Genomic DNA, 26,850 nt, shown 5'->3' with positions numbered 1-26,850 from the left:
AAAAAACAAAGACCATGGAATCTGGCCCCATCACTTCATGGCAAACTTATGGGAACAAATGGTAAACAGTGACACGTTTTATTTTGGGAGCTGAAGACTCTTGAGAGTCCCTTGGACTGCAAGGAGATCCAACCAGTCCATTCTAAAGGAGATCAATCCTGGGTGTTCATTGGAAGGACTTATGTTGAAACTGAAACTCCAATACTTTGGCCACCTCATGTGACGAGCTGACTCACTGGAAAGGACTCTGATGCTGGGAAGGATTGGGGTCGGGAGGAGAAGGGGCCGACAGAGAATGAGATGGCTGGATGGCATCACCGACTCGATGGAGGTGAGTTTGAGTGAACTCTGGGAGTTGGTTATGGACAGGGAGGCTTGGCATGCTGTGATTCATGGAGTTGCAAAGAGTCAGACACGACTGAGCGACTGAACTGAACTGAAAGTCACTGCGGACATGACTGAAGTCACAAACTTAAAAGATACAGCCTCCTTGGAAGAAAAGCTATGACAAATCTAGACAGCATATTAAAAATCAGACACATCACTTTGCAAACAAAGGTCCATATAGTCAAAAGTATGGTTTTTCCAGTAGTCATGTACAGATGTGACAGTTGGACCATAAAGAAGGCTGAACACCAAAGAATTGATGCTTTTGAAATGTGGTTCTGGAGAAGAATCTTAAGAGTCCCTTGGGCAGCAAGGAGATCAAAGCAGAGAATCCTAAAGGAAACCAACCCTGAATATTCATTGGAAGGACTGATACTGAAGCTGAAGCTCCAATACTTTGGCTAATAGATGCAGAAAGCTGACTCATTGGAAAAGACCCTGGTTCTTAGAAAGATTGAAGGCAGGAAGAGAAGGGGATGAAGAGGATGAGATGGTTGGATGGCTTCACTGACTTAATGGGCATGAGTTTGAGCAAACTCTGGGAGACAGTGAAGGATAGGGTGGCCTGGCGTGCTGCAGTTCATCTGGTTACAAAGAGACATGGCTTATTAGTTGAACGACAACCACCACAACACTTTAGTTTATATCCACATCTATAAAATACCTTCACAGAAAAATCTAGATTAGTGTTGGATTAAATAACCAGGCACCATAGCTCAGTCAAAGAAAGTGAAAATTTAAAGTGTTCTTCTCTCAGTCAGGCCTGACTTTTTGTGACCCCATAGACTACAGACCCCACCAGGCTACTCTGTCCACGGGATTCTCCAGGCAAGAATGTTGGAGTGGGTAGCCTTTCCCTTCTCCAGGTGACTTCCTGACCCAGGGACTGGACCCAGGTGTTCTGCATTACAGGAGGATTCTTTGTCATCTAAGCCACCAGGGAAGCCTCAAACTGACACTTAAAACTAATTATCCTATCTCTGTCTCTCTAATACAAAACCTAAATTTGGTAACTTAACACTGTTGGTTTAGAAACTTCGTATAAGGACCTAAAGCATTTGTAAGTTTAACTAAGAGTCTTTACAAATCAGGGGTCAATATTATTAAACTGTTCCTGGACTGGACCTAAAGCTAAAGAAGAATTTTACACATAACTGCAAATACAGACACAGTTTACAAACCTGTGTTCCTGTCTATTCAGAAAGGTTCAATTGACCAAGCAAATAGCAATCATCCTGCCTAGAGAGAAGACAGGAGGACGGAACTGGACAAAGTTGAACGGAGGTGAAATCTTTTCTTTTTTTTCTCCACAGATCTTGAGTAAATCCATTAAAAAAAAAAAAAGCAGCTCTAGTAGATGCTATGGGCACACTGTTCAAATTCCGACAATTGTCATTTCCATGGGTGCCAGATTACTGCCCTCTATGGACAAGGCCTGTTTGGTGGAGCTGGCTCCATGTACCCACCTTGAGTCACTTCCTTGGTGTAGCACATCCTGAGGCATTTCATACCCTGGACTGACATTGCTACCAGCAGTGACTTCATTCATGCACTCAGCCATATGGTGGGGGGTGCTGCACCAGGCCTGGCTGCAGACTGTCCTTGCCATCCCAGGCGCCATCGACCCCAAGATGATGAAGCTGTGCATGTCCACACTCAAGGAGTTTGGGCAGTTGGTCCCCATGATGGGCAGCACAGCAGCTTGGCCACAATTCACTGCTGTCCTGAGTGCCAGCTTGCCTCCAAGTCCTAGACCCAAAGTCCAGGTGGCAAAGCAGTATCCTGCAGGGGCACAGCTTCTACAGCATGGACTATTCAGCCTTCAAGGATACCTGAAATCCTATCACTAGGGCCAGTGGGACCAGTTCACTGCAGCCCCGGCCATACTGTGCCAACCCCCCCACCCCCATGACCCTGCTTCCTGGCATTTCATTCTTGTCAGTTGCAGATGTGGCCCTCTGTAAATCATATGGGGATGATATCCCATGTCCTGCTGCTCTTAGGTAGCCTCATTCACTTTGTGATGACAGAGGCACTGTCACTCTGTTCTCACCCATGCCTGTCCTCCCCCTGATACATCCAGATTTCCAAGGAACATGGGCCCGAGATCATGTGGGATAGCCAGGTAGCAGAGCATTTCAAGAATGGCAGGAGACATGTTATCCTTTACCCATTGCTGAAATCCTTGCAGGTGAGGCTAGAACAGGTCAGGAAACTGGGTATCCATCTTGGAGCTGGGCCAAGGCTGGACCACTTCTACAATGTGCTGTAGGCATAGCCTGCGGCTAATATGTGCTTTATCAGAAGCTTCCTACTAAGGAGTTGCAAAGTCGTTAAGATGCCTGGAAACAGGAGTCAAGTGATGATGATTAGAGGGTGGAAGAGACATACCTCAGCTCTCCATCTCAGAGTGGCATAAGTTTCTCATTTCCCCAGTGGAATTGAGTTCCAGATATCCACGGTGAAATATTGTTTATCATGAAATCTTCGGTGGCTTCCTTTATGGTGTGTGCAACTGTCTCTCTCTGTGATTACCTCCAAATAAACTACTTGCATCAGAATCCTTGACTCAGACTCTGCTTTAGGGAGAGGACATAGGGGATCTCCATCTACGACAAGTACTCTTCGCATCTACTTATTAAAAACTGATAAATAGTACAATAAAAAACATGATTACCCCTATATATTCAGCATCTTTGTTCAGTCACTCAGTAGTGTCCAACACTTTGTGACAGCATGGACTGCAGCATACCAGGCTTCCCTGTCCTTCACCATCTCCCATAGCTTGTTGAAACTCATGTCCATTGAGTCGGTGATGCCATCTGTCTTGTCCACTGTCGTCCCCTTATTCTCCTTCCTTTAATCATTCCCACCATCAAGGTCTTTTCTGATGAGTCAGGTCTTCACATCAGGTAACCAAAGTATTGGACCTTCAGCTTCAATATCAACCCGTCCAATGAAAATTCAGTACTGATTTTCCTTTAGGATTGACTGATTTGATCTCCTTGCATTCCAAGGGAGTATTAAGAGTCTTCTTTAGCATCACAGTTCAAAAACATCAATTCTTCAGTGCTCAGATTTTTTATGGTCCAATTCTCACATCCATACATGACTACTGGGAAAACCATAGCTTTAATTATATGGACCTTTGTTTACAAAGTAATGTCTCTCTTTTTTAATATGCTGTCTAGATTTGTCATAGCTTTTCTTCCAAAGAGGAAGCATCCTTTAATTTAATGGCTGCATTCACCATCTGCAGTGACTTGGGAGCCCAAGAAAATAAAGTCTTTCACTCTTTCCATTGTTTCCTCATCTATTTGCCATGAAGTGATCGGACAAGATGCCATCTTTGTTTTTGAATGTTCAGTTTTAAGCCAGCTTCTTCTTCTTCTCCTTCACCTTCATTGAGAATGTCTTTGGTTTCTCTTCAATTTCTGCCATAAGGGTGGTTTCATCTGAGGTTATTGATATTTCTCCCAGCAATCAATCCCAGCTTGAGTTTCTTCCAGCCTGGCATTCCACATCATGTGCTCTGTATATAAGTTAAATAAGCAGGGCGACAATATAAAGACTTGATGTACTAATTTCCCAACTTGGAACCAGTTTGTTGTTCCATGTCTTGTTCTAAATGTTGCATCTTGACCTGCATACAGGTTTCTCAGGAGACTGGTGAGATGGTCTGTTATTCCCGTCTCTTTAAGAATTTCCCACAGTTTGGTGTGATCCACACAGTCAAAAGCTTTTATAATAGTCAATGAAGCAGAAGTTGACGTTTTTCTGTAATTTTTTATGATCCAATGGATGTTGGCAATTGGATCTCTGGTTCCTCTGCCTTTCATAAGTCCAGCTTGAATATCTGAAAGTTCTTGATTCATGTGCGGTTGAATATTGCTTGGAGAATTTTGAAAATTACTTTGCTAGTGAGTGAGATAAGTGCAATTGTTCAGTAGTTTCAAAATTATTTGGCACTGCCTTTCTTTGGGATTGGAATAAAAACTGACCTTTTCCAGTCCTATGACCATTGCCAATTGTGTTTTCCAAATTTTCTATCATATTGAGTGAAGAACTGTAGCAACATCATCTTTTAGAATTTGAAACAGCTCGACTGGAATTCCATCACCTTCACTAGCTTTGTTCGTAGTGATGCTTCCTAAGACTCACTTCACTTCTCACTCCAGGATATCTGGCTTTAAGTTAGTGATCACACCATCGTGGTTATCTAGGTCATTAAGATCCTTTTTGTATAATTCTTCTGTGTAATTTTGCCGTCTCTTCTTAATATCTTCTGTTTCTGTTAGGTCCATACTATTTTTATCTTTTTTTTGTGCCCATCTTTGCATGAAATGCTCCCTTGGCATCTCTAATTTTCTTGAAGAGATCTCTAGTCTTTCCCATTCTATCATTTTCCTCTATTTCTTTGCATTGATCACTTAGGAAGGCTTTCATATCCCTCCTTGCTATTCTTTAGAACTCTGCATTCTGATGGGTGTATCTTTCATTTTCTCCTTTGCATTTCATTTCTATTCTTTTCTCAGCTTTTTGTAAGACCTCCTTAGGCAATCATTTTGCCTTTTTTTGTATTTCTTTTTCTTGTAGATGGTTTTGACCACCCCCTCCTGTAGAATGTTATGACCCTCTGTCCACAGTTCTTCAGGTACTATGTTTATCAGCTCTAATCCCTTGAATCTATTTATCATTCCCACTATTTAATCATAGGGATTTGATTAGGTTATACCTGAATGGCCTAGTTGTTTTCTCTACTTTCTTCAATTTAAGTATGAAATTTGCTATAACGAGTTCATGATCTGAGCCACAATCAGCTCCCAGTCTTCTTTTCCTCTGACTGTATAGAGCGTCTCCATCTTTGGCTTCAAAGAACGTAGTTAACGTGATTTTGGTATTGATGATCTGTTGATGTCTATGTGTAGAGTCATCTCTTGTGTTTCTGGAATAGGATGCTTTCTTTGACCAGTGCATTCTCTTGGCAAAACTCTGTTAGCCTTTGCCCTGCTTCATTTTGTACTCCAAGGCTAAACTTGCCTGTTACTGAAGTTGTCTCTTGACTTCCTGTTTTTGCATTCCAGTCCCCTGTGCTGAAAAGGACATCTTTTTTTGAGTGTTAGTTCTATAAGGTCTTGTAGGTCTTCACAGAAACTTTCAACTTTATCTCCTTCAACAGTAGTGTTTGGGGCATAGACTTGGATTACTGTGATGGTGAATGATCTGCCTTGAAAATGAACAGATCACTCTGTCATGTTTGAGATTGCATCTACGTACTCCATTTCAGACTTTTTGCTTATTATGAGGGCCACTCCATTTCTTAAGGGATTCTTGCCTATAGTAATAGATATAATGGTCATCTAGATTAAATTCGCCCATTTTGGTCCATTTTAGTTCAGTGATTCCTAAAATGTCAGTGGTCACTCTTGCCATCTCCTGTTTTACCACTTCCAATTACCTGATTCATGGACCCAGCATTCCAAGTTCCTATGCAATTTTGCAATTTTGCTTTTTACAGCATCAGAGTTTACTTTCATCATGAGAAACATCCATACCTGGTTTTTGTTTCTACTTTATCTAATCTTCTTCATTCCTTCTGGAGCTATTTTTCTGCTCTTCTCCAGTAACATATTAGGCATCTGCTGACCTGGGGATTTCATCTTTCAGTGTCATATCTTTTGTCTTTTAATACTGTCCGTTGGGTTTTCAAGGCAAGAATATTGAAGTGGTTTGCCATTCCCTTCTCCAGTAAGCCGTGTTTGTCAGGACTCTCCACCATGACCCGTCCATCTTGGGTGGTGCTACATGGCATAGCTCATTGTTATATTGAGTTTGAAAAGACTGTGATTCATGTGATTAGTTTGCTTTGTTTTCTGTGATTGTGGTTTTCATTCTGTTTGTCCTGTGTTGGATGAGGAAGAGGCTTGTGGAAGCTTCCTGATGGGATGGACTGGCTTTGGGGGAATCTGGGTCTTGCTCTGGTGGACAGGGCCATGGTCAGTAAATGTTTAATTTTCTGCTGATGGGTAAAGATGTGTTCCCTGTAGTTTGGGCTGAGGTCAAACTATAGTAGGGCTAATGGCAGTAATGGTAACATCCTTTAAAAGACTTATGCCAGCATGCCATTGCTCCCAAGTTTGTTGTAGTCACTTCCCCTAATCTCAAGTCAGGCCACTGTCGACCCACAGCTCTACCAGAGACTCCTGGACACACACAGGCAAGACTGGCTCAGTGTGTTGTGGGATCATTTTCCTTTCTTCTGGGTCCTGGTGCACACAAGGTTTTGTTTCCTCCATGAGTCTGTTTCCCTAGATTTGAATTCCCTGTCGGTTCTCAGTCTTTTTGCCACATCCTCAGGTTAGGGAATCTGTTATGGCCCTAGAATTTTTGGAACAGTGTATGTACTTCTTTGCTATAATTGTTCCCCGGTTTGTGAGTTGTCTCCTTTCAGCTGTATAGTAGAGATAATGGTGACCTCCTTCAAGAGTACCTATGCTACATGCTCTGCCTCTCAGATCTGCTACAGTCTTATCCTCTATGCTCATGGCAGTCCACTGCTGATCCATGCCTCTGAAAGAGGCACTCAGACACTCAAAGCCAGGTCTGACTTGGTCTCTTTAGGAGGTCACTGCTTCTTTCTCTGGGTCTTGTTGTGCACAAGGTTTTGTTTGTACCCTCTGAGTGTCTCTGGTGGGCCTGAGGTTTGACTTTGTCCCTCCTAAAGTCTTGTTAAAGTTTCTCCTTTGCCATTGGACATGGGGTATCTTTATTTGATGAGATCCAACATTCTCCTGTTGATTGTTGTTCAGCAGCTAGTTGAAATTTTGGTGTTCTTGCAGTAGAAGATGAGTGCACATCCTTCTACTCTGCCATCTTGCAACCATCATACTGTAAATATTCAGCATACTTTAAATTTATTTAACCACATAATACTTTTTTTCACATTACTACCTCTTATAAAATAGAATTCTATATATTTAACTTTCAGAAATACTAAGAAAAACATTAATTACGTTTACTGATAATCCTTAACTGTTATGATTAATTTCTTTATTTTAAAAAATATGTTTGTAGCACCCTTCTTTTGTAATCATTTAATTTTCAAAATCGTATAGACCTTTTGCATTGAAGACTTCACTTATATTTAAACATTACTTTGCCAACAAAGGTCCGTCTAGTCAAGGTTATGGTTTTTCTAGTGGTCATGCGTGGATGTGAGAGTTGGACTGTGAAGAAAGCTGAGAGACAAAGAATTGATGCTTTTGAACTGTGGTGTTGGAGAAGACACCTGAGAGGTCCAATCAGTCCATTCTAAAGGAGATCAATCCTGGGTGTACATTGGAAGGACTGATGCTAAAGCTGAAACTCCAATCCTTTGGCCACCTCATACGACGAGCTGACTCACTGGAAAAGACTCTGATGCTGGGAGGGATTGGGGGCTGGAGGAGAAGGGGACGACAGAGAATGAGATGGCTGGATGGCATCACCGATTCGATGGATATGAGTTTGAGTGAACTCCGGGAGTTGGTGATGGACAGGGAGGCCTGGCATGCTGCGATTCATGGGGTCACAAAGAGTGACTAAACTGAACTGAATATTTATGAAGTGAAAGTCTCTTTAGGGAAGACTCAAGATGCAGAAGCCCTCTAATTAGAATATAATATACTTTAATACATAAACATGAAAAAATCCTATTAATAAGAAATAAATACTCTTAAAATATAAAAAGATGTTCAATTACAGCTTATGACAACTTCACAAGCAGAAACCATCATTGTATTTTTTCCCATGTGACATTTTCTCCTGCATACATGGTCAAAATTCAGTCACTTACTACATTACCATATAACTATATTCCTTGTGCTCTGTGTGTAGTCACTCAATCGTGTCTGAAACTTTGAAACCCTATTTACTGTAGCCCACTAGGTTTTTCTGTCCATGGACTGTTTCAGGCAAGAATGCTAGAGTGGGTTGCCATTTCCTACTCCAAGGGATCTTTTGACTGAGGTTTCAAACCTGGATCCCCTGCATTGGCATGTGAATTTTTGCCACTAAGCCACCTGGGAAGCCCAACCTATGGGAGTGTACACTGAAACAATACCCTTGGAGGATAATTCAGCAATCTCAGCAAAATTCAATTTCTAAGAACACATTTACAAATAAACTAATTTTTGAAAAAATATTTGTTCATATAAACATTCGTTGAACCATCAACTTAGAACTTGGTGATGTTCTTCCTTCTATGTTCATTGGGTCATTTGAAGTTTTATTCCTATGTGCATACTTTATTTTAGGGTAAAAAAGTCTGTGTTTGCAATATCATTCTTCGTGTTGATTAGCTGTCTGAGAAAAAATTGTTTAGAAAAAGAGAATTGTACCTATCCTTTGGTTTCCTTGTACTATTTTTAGAGCTATATTTCCTTGATCTATTTGAATATATCAAATGTACAAGGGAAAGTCAGATAGAGTGAGCAACGTGAAAAACATATGGTTGTATTTTTTCCAGTTAGAATTACTCATGGAACTGGCATATTTAGAAAGCCAGCAACAACTATGTACTGGTCTTGTGCTTGGTAGGAGGAGATTAAGAATTAATTATGACCCAAGTTTCAAAATTTCAAAGTCAGTGGCAACTTTCAAGTTTATAAAAGATCCCAGAAATTAACTATCTTTCACATTCTTTAATTCAACTCTACACCAAACATTAAACTCTTTCTGTATCGAAGAAATTATATTAGATGCGGTGGGGAGAACAATTCATGAAAGGTATGGACTAAAATTTGTTTCCCAGAGAGAAATCTTTGCAACAAGTGACTTGGCATTAGTAGATTTCCAAGTATAGCTCACTCTCTCTTAGTTGGGGAGCTTCTCCTCAGGTGAGCTGCAAATTTAGAAGCTATCTTTGAAACAGATCTTTTTTGAAAGAGGGATTTCAAGAGCTTATTCTTAAAATTGTTTGTATTTAAAATAGAACAAAGATCTCTACGCAAGAAATGTAACACATTTTGAAAGATAAATTTAAAGTCTTTCCATCCCACAGACAATCCCTTTGTCTTATGTTTCTCCCTAACTTCCCCCACAGTCTATGCCATGTTTCCTTTCTTAGTATCTACAGCACCTTTCACTTTTTTCTCCCTTTTCCCCCATTTTTGTACAAGAGCTGCATAAAAGAAAACTCATAGCACATAATATTTATTATTTTCATTTTGAATATTTTTTCTCACTGCTCATTGAACATGATTGACTGTGACTGAGAATTCAATGTTATACTGCTTCTACCCTTTTCTTCTTGCTCCCACAGATTGAAATTTAACAGCTCTTGTGATATTTTACTATGTGGAACTCAGATTCTTTGCATAATGGTTCTGTTTCTCAGATCTTCAGGATGACAACTGTAAATATCCTTCCCAGGCAGATCTCTTTTAGATGGTACCTCTTTTCTAAGGGTTCTCCCTCTCATTAGGCATATTTCCTGAAAACCAGAAATGAACACAGAAAAAAATTACTGGAAATTTCAAGGAGACTACAGGTCTTCTAATGATGTTACAAAATCAATTTATTTTTTTATTGAACAATACATGTAAAAATATATACATATATGTATATATACAAATTTTATTTTTTTTCCAATAAAACACCTTGTTCACATGCCAACTCCATAATATATTTTCTATTTGTGGATTTTTGTGTGTGTGTGTGCAAAAAATATTTGATGAACAATAAAGTTATATGATTGAGCTAAGATGGCAGAGTAAAAGGATATTTGCTCATCTTCTCCTGCAACAACTCCAAAATTTAAGCTCCCTGCTGAACAACCATGGACAGGAGAGTGTTCAATCCCATGAAAAAAGAGACCCCATGTCCAAGTGCAAAGGTGAAGCCCCAACAAGATGAAAAGAGGGATTAAATGGCATTTATCTGCCAGTGATGCTTGGAGGGCTCAAGTAGAACCTTGTGTGCACCAGGACCCAGAGGCTCCTCAGAGACTGAGCCCAGAATGCATTTGAGTGTTTCAGTGTCTCCGTACAGGCACAGGCCAGCAGTGGCCTGTTACAGGGACAGAGCCTCTGCCTGCAGCAGATCTGGGAGGCATAATATGTGGCATAATGCCTCTTGGAGGAAGTTGCCATTACCCCCACCATGAAGCAACCAAGCAGACATCCCATAAACTGAAGAAAATGTATACCAAAGGAGTTCAGCACTGCTACAAAACTTCTAAGGCCCACAACAGATTTCCCAACCTAATAATCCAGGAAAGGGACTGAGAAACCCCAAAGAATTTGACTTTGGCGGCCAGTGGAATTTGATTACAGAACTTCACAGGACAGGGGAAACAGACTCTTGGAGAGCACAAACGAAACCTCATGCACATCAGGACCCAGGAAAAAAGAGCAGTGACCCCACAAAAGACTGAGCCAGACTTGCCTATGAGAGTCCAGAAGTCTGCGCCAGAGGTGTGGGTTGACAGGGGCCTGCTGAGGTGTCAGGGGCACTGAATACCACTGTGGTGGCTTAAGTCTTCCTTTTGAGGGAGCTGCCATTACAGCCATTGCAGATACCGTAATTTGGCCTCAGGCCAAACAACAGGGAGGGATCATAGCCCTGCCCATCAAGAGAAAATTTGATTAAAGATTTACTTAACATGGCCCTGCCCATCAGAACAAAATCCAGTTTCCCCCACTGTCAGTCCCTCCAATTAGGAAGCGTCCACAAGACTCTTATCCTCTTCCACCAGGGCGCAGACAGAATGAAAACTACAGTCACAGAAAGCAAAGTAAACTAATCACCTGGATCACAGTTCAGTTCAGTTCAGTTCAGTCGCTCAGTCGTGTCCGACTCTCCGCGACCCCGTGAATCACAGCACGCCAGGCCTCCATGTCCATCACCAACTCCCGGAGTACACTCAAACTCATGTCCACAGAGTCGGTGATGCCATCCAGCCATCTCATTCTCCGTCGTCCCCTTTTCCTCCCGCCCCCAACCTTTCCCAGCATCAGAGTCTTTTCCAGTGAGTCAACTTGTCGCATGAGGTGGCCAAAGTATTGCAGTTTCAGTTTTAGCATCAGTCCCTCCAATGAAAATCCAGGATTGATCTCATTTAGAAAGGACGGGTTGGATCTCCTTGCAGTATAAGGGACTCTCAAGAGTCTTCTCCAACACCACAGTTCAAAAGCATCGATTCTTCGGTGATCAGCCTTCTTCACAGTCCAACTCTCACAACAATACATGACCACGGGAAAAACCATTGCCTTGACTAGACGGACCTTCGTTGGCAAAGTAATGTCTCTGCTTTTTAATATACTATCAAAGTTGGTCATAACTTTCCTTCCAAGGAGCAAGCGTCTTTTAGTTTCATGGCTGCAAGCAGCATCTGCAGTGATTTTGGAGCCCAAAAAAACAAAGTCTGACACTGTTTCCACTGTTTTTCCATCTATTTCCCATGAAGTGATGGGACCAGATGCCATGATCTTTGTTTTCTGAATGTTGAGCTTCAAACCAACCTTTTCACTCTCCTCTATCACTTTCATCAAGAGGCTTTTGAGTTCCTCTTCACTTTCTGCCATAAGGGTAGTGTCATCTGCATGTCTGAAGTTATTGATATTTCTCCCAGCAATCTTGATTCCAGCTTGTGCTTCTTCCAGCCCAGCGTTCCTCATGATGTACTCTGCATATAAGTTAAATAAGCAAGGTGACAATATACAACCTTGACGTACACCTTTTCCTATTTGGAACCATTTCGTTGTTCCATGTCCAGTTCTAACTGTTGCTTCCTGACCTGCATACAGGTTTCTCAAGAGGCAGGTCAGGTGGTCTGGGATTCCCATCTCTTTCAGAATGTTCCACAGTTTATTGTGATCCACACAGTCAAAGGCTTTGGCATAGTCAATGAAGCAGAAATAAATGTTTTTCTGAAACTCTCTTGCTCTCTCCATGATCCAGCGGATGTTGGCAATTTGATCTCTGGTGCCTCTGCCTTTTCTAAAACCTGCTTGAACATCTGGGAGTTCACGGTTTACATATTGCTGAAGCCTGGCTTGGAGAATTTTGAGCATGACTTTACTAGCGTGTGAGATGAGTGCAATTGTGCGGTAGTTTGAGCATTCTTTGGCATTGCCTTTCTATGGGATTGGAATGAATACTGACCTCTTCCAGTCCTGTGGCCACTGCTGAGTTTTCCAAAACTGCTGGCATATTGAGTTCAGCACTTTCACAGCATCATCTTTCAAGACTTGAAATAGCTCAACTGGAATTCCATCACCTCCAATAGCTTTGTTAGTAGTGATGCTTTCTAAGGCCCACTTGACCTCACATTCCAAGATGTCTGGCTCTAGGTCAGTGATCACGTTATCGTGACTATCTTGGTCATGAAGATCTTTTTTGTACAGTTCTTCTGTGTATTCTTGCCACCTCTTCTTAATATCTTCTGCTTCTGTTATGTCCATACCATTTTTGTCCTTTATCGAGCCCATCTTTGCATGAAATGTTCCCTTGGAATCTCTAATTTTCTTGAAGAGCTCTCTTGTTTTTCCTATTCTGTTGTTTTCCTCTATTTCTTTGCATTGATCACTGAGGAAGTCTTTCTTATCTCTCCTTGCTATTCTTTGGAACTCTGCATTCAGATGCTTATATCTTTCCTTTTCTCCTTTGCTTTTCGCCTCTCTTCTTTTCACAGCTATTTGTAAGGCCTCCTCAGACAGCCATTTTGCTCTTTTGCATTTCTTTTCCATGGGGATGGTCTTGGTCCCTGTCTCCTGTACAATGTCACGAACCTCCGTCCAGAGTTCATCAGGCCCTCTATCAATCAGATCTAGTCCCTTAAATCTATTTCTCACTTCCACTGTATAATCATAAGGGATTTGATTGAGGTCATATCTGAATGGTCTAGTGGTTTTCCCTACTTTCTTCAATTTAAGTCTGAACTTCGCAATAAGGAGTTCATGATCTGAGCCACAGTCAGCTCCTGGTCTTGTTTTTGATAACTGTATACAGCTTCGCCATCTTTGGTTGCAAAGAATATAGTCAATCTGATTTCGGTGTTGACCATCTGGTGATGTCCATGTGTAGAGTCTTCTCTTGTGTTGTTGGAAGAGGGTGTTTGCTATGACCAGTGCATTCTCTTGACAAAACTCTATTAGCCTTTGCCCTGCTTCATTCCGTGCTCCAAGGCCACATTTGCCAGTTACTCCAGATGTTTCTTGACTTCCTACTTTTGCATTCCAGTCCCCTATAATGAAAAGGACATCTTTTTTGCGTGTTAGTTCTAAAAGGTCTTGTAGGTCTTCATAGAACCGATTAACTTCAGCTTCTTCAGCATTACTGGTTGGGGCATAGGCCTGGATTACTGTAATATTGAATGGTTTGCCTTGGAAACGAACAGAAATCATCCTGTCATTTTTAAGATTGCATCCAAGTACTGCATTTCGGACTCTTTTGTTGACCATGATGGCTACTCCATTTCTTTTGAGGGATTCCTGCCCACAGTAGTAGATATAAAGGTCATCCGAGTTAAATTCACCCATTCCAGTCCATTTTAATTCACTGATTCCTAGAATGTCGATGTTCACTCTTGCCATCTCCTGTTTGACCACTTCCAATTTGCCTTGATTCATGGACCTAACATTCCAGGTTCCTATGCAATATTGCTCTTTACAGCACTGGACCTTGCTTCTATCACTGGTCACATCCACAAATGTGTATTGGTTTTGCTTTTGCTCCATCCCTTTATTCCTTCTATAGTTATTTCTCCACTGACCTCCAGTAGCATACTGGTCACCTACCGACCTGGGGAATTCCTCATTCAGTATCCTATCATTTTGCCCTTTGTTACTGTTCATGGGGTTCTCAAGGCAAGTATACTGAAGTGGTTTGCCATTCCCTTCTCCAGTGGACCACATTCGGCTGTGGTCCATGTGATCAGATGGACTATTTTCCTGTGATTATGATTTCAGTTTGTCTGCCCTCTGGTGCCCCCTCACAATACCTACCGTCTTATTTGGGTTTCTCTTACCTTGGTTGTGGAAAATCTCTTCACAGCTGCTCCAGCAAAGTGCAGCCACTGTACCTTACCTTGGACGAGGGGTATCTCCTCAAGGCCGCCCCTCCTGACCTTGAACGTAGAATAGCTCCTCTCGGCCCTCCTGCACCCGCGCAGCCACCGCCTGTTGGACGTGGGGTAGCTCCTCTCGGCCGCCGGCCCTGGCCTCAGGCGTGGGGTAGCTCCTCACAGCCGCGCCTCTTTGAGTGGTTCGTTGCGCCGGGGCCAGCGTCTCTCGCATCGCGTCTGCGCCGCCGGGGCCGGCGTCTTTCGCGTCACGTCTGCGCCACCGGGGCCGGCGTCTCTTGTCTAATTCACTGAAACTATCAGCTATGCTATGTAGTGCCACCCAAGATGGATGCATCATGGTGGAGAGTTCTGGCAAAAAGTGGTCCACTGGAGAAGGGAATGGCAATTAACTTCAGTTCTCTTGCCTTTAGAACTCCATGAACATTATGGAAAGGCAAGAAGATAGGACACTGAAAGATGAACTCCCCAAGTCGGTAGGTATCCAGTTTGTTACCAGAGAAGACTGGAGAAATAACTCATGAAAGAATGAAGAGATGGTTCCAAAGTGAAAACAGCTCCCAGTTGTGGATGTGACTGGTGATGGAAGTAAAGCCTGAAGCTATAAAGAGCAAAATTGCATAGGAACCTGGAATGTTAGGTCCATGAATGAAGGTAAATTGGAAAGGTCAAACAGGAGATGGCAAGAGTGAGCATCAACATTTTAGGAAGCAGTGAACTCAAATGAACTGAAATGGGCGCATTTAATTCAGACAACCATTTTACATACCATTTTTGAACAAGAATCCCTTAGAGCAAATAGAGTAACCCTAACAGTCAATAAAAGAGTCCAATATTCAGTACGTGGGTGCAATCTCAAAAGTGACAGATGATCCCTGTTTGTTTCCAAGGCAAACCATTCACTATCACAGTAATCCAACTCTATGGCCCAACCACTGATGCTTAAGGAGATGAAATTGAATGGTTTTATGAACACCTACAAGACTTTCTAGAACTGTCAAAAAGAAATATGTCCTTTTCATGATAGAAGATTGCTATGGAAAAGTGGGAAGTCCAGAAATACTTGGAGTACAGTCAAGTTTGGCCATGGAGTACAGAATGAAACAGGGTAGAAGCTAACAGAGTTTGGCCAAGAGAATGCACACTTCATAGAAAACCCTCTCTTTCAACAACACAAGAAATGACTCTACACATGGACATCACCAAATGGTCAATATGGGAATCAGATTGATTATATTCTTTGCAGCCAAAAATGAAGAAGCTCTATACCATACCATTGTCAAAAACAAGCTAGGTAGCTAACTGTGGCCCAGACAATGAACCCCTTACTGCAAAATTCAGATATAAATGGAAGAAAATAAGGAAAACCAGTAGACCATTCAGGTATGACCTAAATCAAATTGCTTGCAATTATAAAGTGAAAGTGACAGATTCAATGGAGTAGATTTGATAGATAGAGTACCTGAAGAACTATGGTTGGAGGTTTCTAACATTGTACAGGAGGCAGCATCTGGTCCCATCACTTCATGGGAAATAGATGGGGAAACAGTGGAAACAGTGTCAGAGTTTATTTTTTTGGGCTCCAAAATCATGGCAGATGCTGATTGCAGCCATGAAATTAAAAGACCCTTACTCCTTTGAAGGAAAGTTATGACCAACCTAGACAGCATATTAAAAAGCAGAGACATTACTTTGCCAACAAAGGCCGGTCTTGTCAAGGCTATGCTTTTTTATGTGGTCATGTATGGATGTGCGAGTTGGACTGTGAAGAAAACTGATCGCTGAAGAATTGATGCTTTTGAACTGTGGTGCTGGAGAAGACTCTTTCGAGTCCCTTGGACTGCAAGGAGATCTAATCAGTCCATCCTAAAGGAGATCAATCCTGGGTGTTCATTGGAAGGACTGATGCTAAAGCTGAAACTTCAATACTTTAGCTACTTCATGTGAAGAGTTGACTCATTGGAAAAGACTCTGATCCTGGGAGGGATCAGAGAAGGCAATGGCACCCCACTCCAGTACTCTTGCCTGGGAAATCCCATGGATGGAGGAGCCTGGTAGGCTGTAGTCCATGGGGTCACAAAGAGTTGGACACGACTGAGCGACTTCATTTTCACGCATTGGATAAGGAAATGGCAACCCACTCAAGTGTTCTTGCCTGGAGAATCTCAGGGATGGGGGAGCCTGGTGGGCTGCCGTCTTTGGGGTCGCACAGAGTCAGACACGACTGAAGTGACTTAGCAGCAGAAGCAGCAGCAGCAGCTGGGAGGGATTGGGGGCAGGAGGAGAAGGGGACGACAGAGGATGGGATGGCTGGATGTCATCACCGACTCGATGCATATGAGTTTGGGTGAACTCTGGGAGTTGGTGATGGACAGGTAAGACTGGTGTGCTGCGATTCATGGAGTCGCAGAGAGTCGGACACGACTGAGCGACTGAACTGAACTGAACAGGAGACAGTGATCAAAACCAACCTCCCCCCCAAAAAATAATGCCAAAGGCAAAATGGTTTTCTGAGGAGGGCTTACAAAAGCTAAGAAAAGTGAAAGGTAATTGAGAAAAGGGAAAACATACCAGTCTGAATGCAGAATTCTGAAGAATATCAAGGAAAGATAAGAAAGTCTTGTTAAGTGATCAAGGCAAAGAGATAGATGGAAACAAGAGAATGAGAAACACTAGAGATCTCTTCAAGAAAATTAGAAATACCAAGGGAATATTTCATGCAAAATGGACACAATACAGGACAGGAATGGTATGGACCCAACAAAAGCAGAAGATATTAAGAAATGGTGGCAAGAATACACAGAAGGACTATATGATAAATATGTTAATGACCCTGATAACAGCAATGGTGTTATAACCACTTACCTAGAGGCAGACAACCTGGAGTGAGAAGTTAAGTGTCCCTTATGAACCATCACTATGAACAAATCTAGTGGAGGTGATGTTATTCCATCTGAGCTATTTCAAATCCTAAAAGATGATACTGTTAAAGTGCTGCACTAAGTATGCCAGAAAATTTGGAAAACTCAGCAGCTACCACAGGATTGGAAAAGGTCAGTTTTCATTCTAATCCCAAAGAAAGGCAATGGAAAAAAAAAATCAAATTTTTGAACAATTGCACTCATCTCACTCACTAGCAAAGTAATCTTCAAAATTCTCCTAGTTAGGATTCAACAGTACATGAACCAAAAACTTTCAGATGTTCAAGATGGATTTAGAAAAGGCAGAGGAACCAGAGATCAATTGCCAACTTTCGATGGATCATAGAAAAAGCAAGGGAATTCAGAAAAAAATAAAATCTACTTGTGCTTTATTGACTCTGCCGAAGTCATTGACAGTGTGAATCACAGCAAAATGTGGAAAATTCTTAAAGAGATGGGAATACCAGACCGCCTTACCAGCCTCCTGAGAAATCTGTATGCAGCTCAAAGAACAACAGTTAGAACCGGACATATAACAACATTCTGGTTCCAAATTGGGAAATGAGTACGTCAAGGCTGTAAATTGTCACCTTGTTTATTTAACTTATATACAGAGTACACCATGTGAAATGCCAGGTGGATAAAGCACAACCCAGAATCAATATTGCTGGGAGAAGTATCAATAACCTCAGATATGCAGATCACACCACCTTATGGCAGAAAGCGAATAGGAACTAAAGAGCCTCTTGGAAAAAGTTAAAGAGGAGAGTCAAAAAGCTGGCTAAAACTCAACATTTAAAAACAAAGATCATGGCATCTGGTCCATCACTTCATGGCAAATAGGTGGGGAAACCATGGAAACAGTGACAGACTTTATTTTCTTGAGCTCCCAAATCACTGCAGATATTGACTGCAGCCATGAAATTGAAAGATGCTTGTTCCTTGGAAGAAAATCTATGACAAACCTAGACAACATATTGAAAAGCAGAGACATTGCTTTACTGACAAAGGTCCATCTAGTCAAAGCTATGGTTTTTTCAGTAGTCACATATGGATGTGAGAGTTGGACCATAAAGAAAGTTGAGCACTGAAGAATTGATGGTTTTGAACTGTGGTGTTGGAGTAGACTCTTGACAGTCCCTTGGAGTGAAAAATCAAGCCAGTCAATCCTAAAAGAAATAGATCCTGAATAGTCATTGAAAGGACTGATGCTCAAGCTGAAGCTCCACAATTGTGGCTGCCTGATTTGACTAACTGACTCATTAGAAAAGGCCCTGATGCTGGGAAGAATTGAAGGCAGGAGGAGAAGATGGCAACAGAGGTTGAGATGGTTCGATGGCATCACTGATTAGATGGAAATGAGTTTGAGTAAACTCCAGGAATTGGTGATGGACACTGAAGCCTGGCATAGTGCAGTCCATGGGGTTGCAAAGAGTCAGACATGACTGAGCAACTGAACGTCTGAAAGTTATAACAACCTGTTAACAACTGTTACTTTATATAAAACAGCACTTTTATTTATTTTACTGTAATATGCCATAGTTTTAATTATAAAATAGGAAACCAAGGTAACATATTTGTCTCCCTCATTGTAGTTTTCTAAATTAAGTATAGTATTTAAATGAAATATGAAGATATCCAAGCTTGAGATTACTGATGGCAGAGTCATTAAACATATTTAACTGGACATATTTCCAAATTAAGTAATTACACAAACTTTGAGCAGCTAGAAGAGGAAGTTCTATTGTCTGTGTTTTATTAAAGACAGTGCAAGCAATGGAAACTTTAAAAATACACTGGAATACTGAAATTGTTTTTCAAAATCAATATGGGTTTAACTAAAATAGATGTGCAAAGCATTGTTGTTAATGAAATGATTCAATGAACAATGTAAGTACTAGGCAGAAAGCTTCTCCAGACTGTGGAAATTTAAGAAACTGATTTGGAAGAACAAGCAAATGCAAGTTAAGATGGATAATAATGGAACAAATTCACTGTGTCAAACTGAATGGAATATTTCAGCTAACAACACTGTATTTCTCAAATCTATTCATAGCAGACAGAAGACAAGAGAAAATTGGCTGTCAGAAGTGACAGGGGAGAATCATGTCTCATGGGTGAGAGAAAGGAGATTTGCTAAGCAGTGTATTTTTTGCTCCCATTGGAAAAAAGAGAGGCTGAAATTCCTGAGGCTTATTTATTTGTATGTTTCACTGCCCAGAATCATTAGCACCACAGCTAATCATAGGTGGCTACAGTGACACAGCCTGACCCTTAACTGCCCTCTCAGAAAATATATAAACGACACAGAAGGTGGCCACTTATACTCAAGAAGTGTCTCACCTGTTTTCTGGATGAGTTATGGAAGTAGAAATATCATGTTTCAACCGAGTTAGTAAACCTGGTAGAAGGTTTATTAGGCAAGCCTGATTCTCAAAAATGATGACCTATTCAAGCATTGTCATCCCAGAAACTTACAGCGTCAAGTCAAAGGGAAAAGGAAAAGATGTTTAGTTGACCATAAACTTGTCTGATAACTTACTGATATAAATGATTTATCATTTATTCCTAGGCCCACAGATTCCTGGGTCCACCCTCAGATATTCTGTATTTGCATATTTGGGTTGGGTGTGTAATAATTTACCTTTCAAACAGTTCTCAGGTTGTATTGGTGCTTGCAATGGGAAGATGACATAGATTAAAGTACCTTATCAGTTTAAATACTCCCTGTGTAACTGATGACTATCAATTTGCTGCAGACCCTATTTCTGGCAGCACTTATGCCCACTCTGCTCTGTGTCCTGGGGAAAGGCATTTCCTGGGCTCTATGGCCCTCTCATTTCTGGGAAAGTCTGGTCAACAGTAGGTAGTGCTGCTGTGCTAAGCTGCTTCAGTCATGTCCAACACTGTGCGACCCCATAGACGGCAGCCCACCAGGTTCCCCAGTCCCTGGGATCCTCCAGGCAAGAACACTGGAGTGGGTTGCCATTTCCTTCTCCAGTGCATGAAAGTGAAAAGTGAAATTGAAGTCGATCAGTCGTGTCCGACTCTTCGCGACCCCATGGACTGTAGCCTACCAGGCTCCTCCATCCATCGGATTTCCCAGGCAAGAGTACTGGAACGGGGTGCCAATGCCTTCTCAGACAAGAGGTGCACTGGTTGTGTAATTACTTTTTCCCTTGCTTCTCTAGACATAAGGCTACTAGTGTTTTCCTTCTGTTAATGTCTAGATTGCTTCACCATTCTTTGTGTGACTTCACATCTATTTCATCAAAAACGTAACTGATTGTGTTAAATATCTTTATAAAATTATAAAATTGTTTCTCTTTCCTGGGTGGACACAGAAAATATAGTATAATGTCCCATAAAACTAGTATATTCATAGGTACTTCAGCATGAGAAATCAAAAAGTTGACAAAGCTAAACCTTGGGCTTTGGGATAAACATAATCATGAAAGCTTTCATATATATATATCCAAAATAAAGATTGTAAAATTTTTCCTATTAAATCTCACTCAAATGTAAGAGATTTTCATGTTTAGAGGGAAAATAAGTTTTAGTTCATTTTAGTTGCTCAGTCGTGTCCGACTCTTTGAGACCCCATGAATCACAGCACGCCAGGCCTCCCTGTCCATCACCAACTCCTGGAGTTCACTCAAACTCATCTTCATCGAGTTGGTGATGCCATCCTGCCATCTCATTCTCTGTCGTCCCCTTCTCCTCCCGCCCCCAATCCCTCCCATCATCAGAGTCTTTTCCAGTGAGTCAACTCTTCACATGAGATAGCCAAAGTCAAATAGTTATAAATCTGAGTATATCAATTAAAAAAAAAAAGGTTAACTCCATTGAGGAACCACAAAGGTATTAGGAAGGTTTTAATTTTTTTACTTTGGGCAGGAGGAGGTTGAAACATGTAACTTCAGCAAACAATGAGACCTAGGAGCCATGGTATTGACCTTCAGTTCAGTTCAGTTCAGTCGCTCAGTCGTGTCCGACTCTTTGCGACCCCATGAACCACAGCACGCCAGGCCTCCCTGTCCATCACCAACTCCGGGAGTTCACTCAAACTCATGTCCATCGAGTCGGTGATGCCATCCAGCCATCTCATTCTCTGTCGTCCCCGTCTCCACCCACCCCCAATCCTTCCTAGCATCAGACTCTTTTCCAGTGAGTCAACTCGTTGCATGAGGTGGCCAAAGTATTGGAGTTTCAGCTTTATCATCAGTCCTTCCAATGAACACCCAGGATTGATCTCCTTTAGAATGGACTGGTTGGATCTCTTTGCAGTCCAAGGGACTCTCAAGAGTCTTCTCCAGCACCACAGTTTGCCAAATATGATTAGAACAATGTGTCCCTTCAATTTAAGGCAGGTCACCTCCTAGAGAAGAGAAACCAGTGAAAGCCATAGGATTTCTTAGATCATCAGCATCTTCCTATGTGTCATTGTTGCTGTTGGCATAGTATTTTGGCCAGGATAATGTCCAATACACAGATTCTTAATGTTTAGTTATAAGAATGATTGCTCTTTAAAATTTTGTCATTTTAGAAATCAAAGTCACCATAGTACAAAGCCACTTAAAACTCAAGAGTGCTGATTTGCAAGCTATTGATTTAAATAAGTGCTAATTGGTTTCTCATGAGGAAGTAACTATTATTTCTCTGACAATTTGTATGAATGGTTGAGAATTAGAAAGTGAAGAAGAATGTATAAGTTCTTTGTATATAAGGTTCTGAAACTATTCCAATTATATACTAGAATAAAAAGCTGTTACCAAACATGTTAAATTTTTGCTTCAAAAGGATTATCAAATGGAATAAAACAAAGAAAAAATTGCAATCAGTTTTGCAGTGTTACATTTGGAATCTGTACCTTGCACAGAAAAAAATTATGGATATTGTTTTGATACTTTTAAGATTTGACAACTGAAAATAGTACATTTATTTCCTTTAAATGCATAATATGTGTCAGGCAATGTTCTAAGTGCTTTGCATATTTAGCTAATTTAAGAATTGAAAGACGTCAACATGACAAGTACTACTATTATCTCTATTTCAAAGATAAGGAAACTGAAAGAGATTCAGTGATTGCCTCATAACACAGCTCATATGTGGTAGAGCCAGGATTTGGATGCAGGAAATTGCCTCCAGAGTCCGTGATCTTAGCAATGAGCATGAACTGCCTCCTCCTGTACAGTGATAATTGACACGTGCTAAATAGTTTATTCAGAAAAAAACTAGATTCAAAAAGGTTAAAAGCATCTTGAGTTGAGTAGGAAGTACCTTTTGAATAAGTTCTAAGGAGGAGTAAGTTTTTGGTTTGTGTATAGAAAATTAGAGTTGGGAAGATCCCTAAATTCTCCAATGTTTTCCCTTAAATTGATCCATATATGCAATTTTTCCTTGCAATGGATTTTATTTGGTGACAACAGACTTTTCCTTATATATCTGAGCCAATGATTGATGTGTGGGGACAAAATGGTCATTTAAAAACTTCAGGGATATTTTCAAATCGGATTGTAGAAATCTGTTACCATCCCTTTCTGGTGGTAAAGGTTTGACACAGGAATTGTGAAATCTGCTGGTCCCCCTTAGGCCTACTATTTAGAGAAGACTGGTTCACAGTAAGAAAAATTGAAGGCAGCATATTAGAAAATGGAGCAATGAGAATGGTCTACTTGTGTTAGGAGAGGGGAGTGAGGGAGAAATAATCTTTTTTTACCAAACCAAACCTAGTATGAAGTTTTTGTTTCTACCATTTATGATAAATAATACCTACTGATGGTATAACTGTGATTTAATGTTGTGTATAAATAGTTTTCCTTGGGAACAGGGCAAATATGTTTTCAGAGATTATTTTAATCTTGGGCACCCTTTAAATGCAAAGAGTATGCATTTTCTTTTTCATTGAAGTAGGAGAAAGAAAGCAAGAGAGAAAATTACCATCTGTTCAGGCAGTGTTCTCTAACCACATTGTGTGCATTTGCACTCAGAAGGAAGAGAGACAATAGTAAATCCCAGTAAACAACAGTATCTCATAAACAATGGGTAAAAGAGATCCAATGTTAAATGTCTTTATATTCACTTAGCAAAGTTCATAAAGAATCAGCAGCCTAGTTTATCCACACATAGGGGAATAAAGAGAAAGATATCATTTATCATTTGTTGTGAGGTAATACAGTAGATGAAAATAACAGTAAAGCTGGAAGTAATTGAGTCCTTATGTATGTTCAGTGCAAAACAGGACAAGACACGAGTAGGATGTATACACTTCATCAAAACTCTGATCAGGGCTAGATGAGGGAGCTATATAATAAGTATAGGGAACTTGAACTATTTTGGGGGACATGAAAATGTAGGATTTGGCTCAAACATGAAAAACCTGGAAGATTTGGAAACATAAGGTTAATACTTACAGTGTTTTCAGCAACATTAGTCCACTGAATAATTGCAATTCAGATAGCAAAAACTGGTTGAACAGTAAAACATTTAGCAATTTAGCTAAAAAATTAATCTATTTGACTACCTGCTGCTGCTGCTGCTAAGTCACTTCAGTCATGTCCGACTCTGTGTGACCCCATCTGACTACTAGAATTATAATTAAACACTCATGTGTATGATAACTTACCAAAGTCAATAAAAGACATAAAAAATTTGAAAACTATGTGCAACATTTATGATGAAAGGTAGTATAGACAATTTATTAAAACTTTAAAAGATAACTCTGAAAAATATAAGAGTATGAAGATTCCTCAAAAAATAAGAATAGAACCAAAATTAAAAATATGACACACCCACTCCATTACTGAGTATTTTTCTGAAGAAGATGAAAACGCTAGTTTGCAAAGATACACCCTTCTGTTCATTATAGCATTATTTATGATAGCCACTATATGGAAACAACCTAAGTGTCCTTCTCAGTAAAGATCTGCCAGCAATGCAAGAGACCTGGGTTCAATCCCTGAGTTGGGAAGATCCCCTGGAAAAGGGAATGGCAAACCATTCCAATAGTCCTGCCTGGAGAATTCCATGAACAGAGAAGCCTGGCAGGCTGCAGTCCACAGAGTCACAAAGAGTTGGACGTGACCGAGTGACTAACACTTTCATTTAATATATATATATATATATATATATATATATATATATATATATATATATATATATATATATACATATACATATACACACCATAAGAAAGAATGAAATCCTTCCATTTGCAGCAACATGGATATATCATGAGGCTTCCCTGGTAGCTCAGAAGTTAAAACATCTGCTGCAATGTGGGATACCTGGGTTTGTTACCTGGATCGGGAAGATCCCCTGGAGAAGGAAATAGCAACCCACTCCAGTATTCTTGTCTGGAGAATCCCATGGATGGAGGACCCTCGTGGGCTACAGTCCACGGGGTCACAAAGAGTCAGACATGAATTATTGTAATTGAAATGCCAGGCTTAGAAAGACAAATACTGTCTTATTTTATTCATATGTAGAATCTAAAAAAAAGTAAACAAAATAAACAAAAATCTCATAAATACAGAGATCAAATTAGTCGTTACCAAAGGGGAAGGGTATTGGGGGTAGCAAAATGGGTGAAGGGGATCAAATATACAGTAATGATGGTAACTAGATTTGCGGAATGATCATTTTGTAGTGTATGAAGTGAAGTGAAGTGAAGTTGCTCAGTCGTGTCCGACTCTTTGCGATCCCATGGACTGTAGCCTACCAGGCTTCTCTGTCCATGGGATTTTCCAGGCAAGAGTACTGGAGTGGGTTGCCATTTCCTTCTCCAGGGGATCTTCCTGACCCAGGGATCGAACCCAGGTCTCCTGCATTGCAGGCAGACGCTTTACCCTCTGAGCCACCAGGGAAGCCCTTTTGTAGTGTATACAGATATTGAATTATAATGTTCTATATCTGGTATTTCTATAATTTAAATTAAAAAGTGCAGAGAAATATGAACATCACTATAAAAATATGGACTAGGATATGGGGTGAAATTTCACTAAAGGGTAAAAAAATCATAATAATAAATGCAAAATATTAGTTGTTTAAAACATTTCACTTAATGTTTGTGAAGATGTAGAAAAACAGTTGCTTTATCAAATATAGTGAGTCACTTGCATACGAACTTTCAATGCAAACATGGGTGCCAGCCCCTGTGTGCCAGCTGTTGTACTGGACTATTATAATTTTCAAGGTACTATAAGATTAAAAAATGTTTATTTGTGTGTTTGTTTTTTATGTACATATTTTTTGTTTAAAAAATATTGTAAACCTATCATCATACAGTACTATATAGCTGATTATGTCAGGTGGGTACCTAGGCTAAGATTGTTAGACTCAGGAACAATCTGCACGTAGAAGTCACTCTCAGAATAGAGCTCATTCATATGTAGGAGATTTGCCATAATATAATATAAGAAAGATAATTTTATCTGTCAATACAAAATAAATGTCTTAACAATATGAAGCTTTGTAAGTAACCATATGTCTATGACTATGTATTGGTTAAGCCAACAATAATATGGCAATATAATGATATTATTAAAGAAGAGATTAAAAATCTCAAAACTGAAATTTCATACATACTGCAAGGTAAAAGAAAGCAGTCGACAAAACAGTAATCAGCACAGTATACGTTCTAAAAGAAAAAAATATTATAACCATGTAAGAAAAAGAAATATAGCAAATTGTTAATACTTTTATTTTCATAAGGTAGGAACATGTGGTAAGGTTAACATTTTTATTCTTTTCCTGCACTGAGCATGAGTTAGCATTTGAATTGTCAAAACACTATGGTGAAGACAGTAAATGAAAAAGAAAATAAAGTAACATCAGATGGGATATAATAACAGTTTCTCCCCTCCTAGTTCAGTTGCTCAGTTGTGTCCGACTCTCTGCAACCCCATGGAATGCAACATGCCAGGCTTCCCTGTCCATCACCAACTCCTGGAAGCTACTCAGTCTCATGTCCATTGAGTCGGTGATGCCATCCAACCATCTCATCCTCTATTGTCCCCTTCTCCTCCTGCCTTCAATCTTTCTGAGGATCAAGGTCTTTTCCAATGAGTCAGTTCTTCAAATCAGGTGGCCAAAGTATTGGAGTTTCAGCTTCAGCATCAGTCTTTCCAATGAATATTCAGGACTGATTTCCTTTAGGATGGACTTGTTGGATCTCCTTTCAGTCCAAGGGACTCTCCTAGAGTGTAAAACAAAAGATTGATCATTCTTATCATTGGAAGAAATACCCTAATTTTTTTAATTTCTTGGAACCAGATGGAAGCTATTTTTAATGGAAAGTAAGAGAGGTAATTTCCCTAAGAAGGAGAAATTTTGAGTGCGAGTTAACAAATAGTCAAATATTTTATAACAGTTTTAGTCTGATTTGTTAGTTTTAATACCTAAATAAATATGTAAAAATATTTTTAAAAATAACTGCCCATCTCATGCTTCTTTGATTTAACGAGATTCAGCTGGACATTT

This window comes from Moschus berezovskii, chromosome 10 (assembly GCF_049115385.1).
Source record: "Moschus berezovskii isolate FMDL1 chromosome 10, NW_MosBer_1.0, whole genome shotgun sequence".
Lineage (NCBI taxonomy): Eukaryota > Metazoa > Chordata > Mammalia > Artiodactyla > Moschidae > Moschus > Moschus berezovskii.
Note: the sequence above shows the minus strand (reverse complement) of the source record.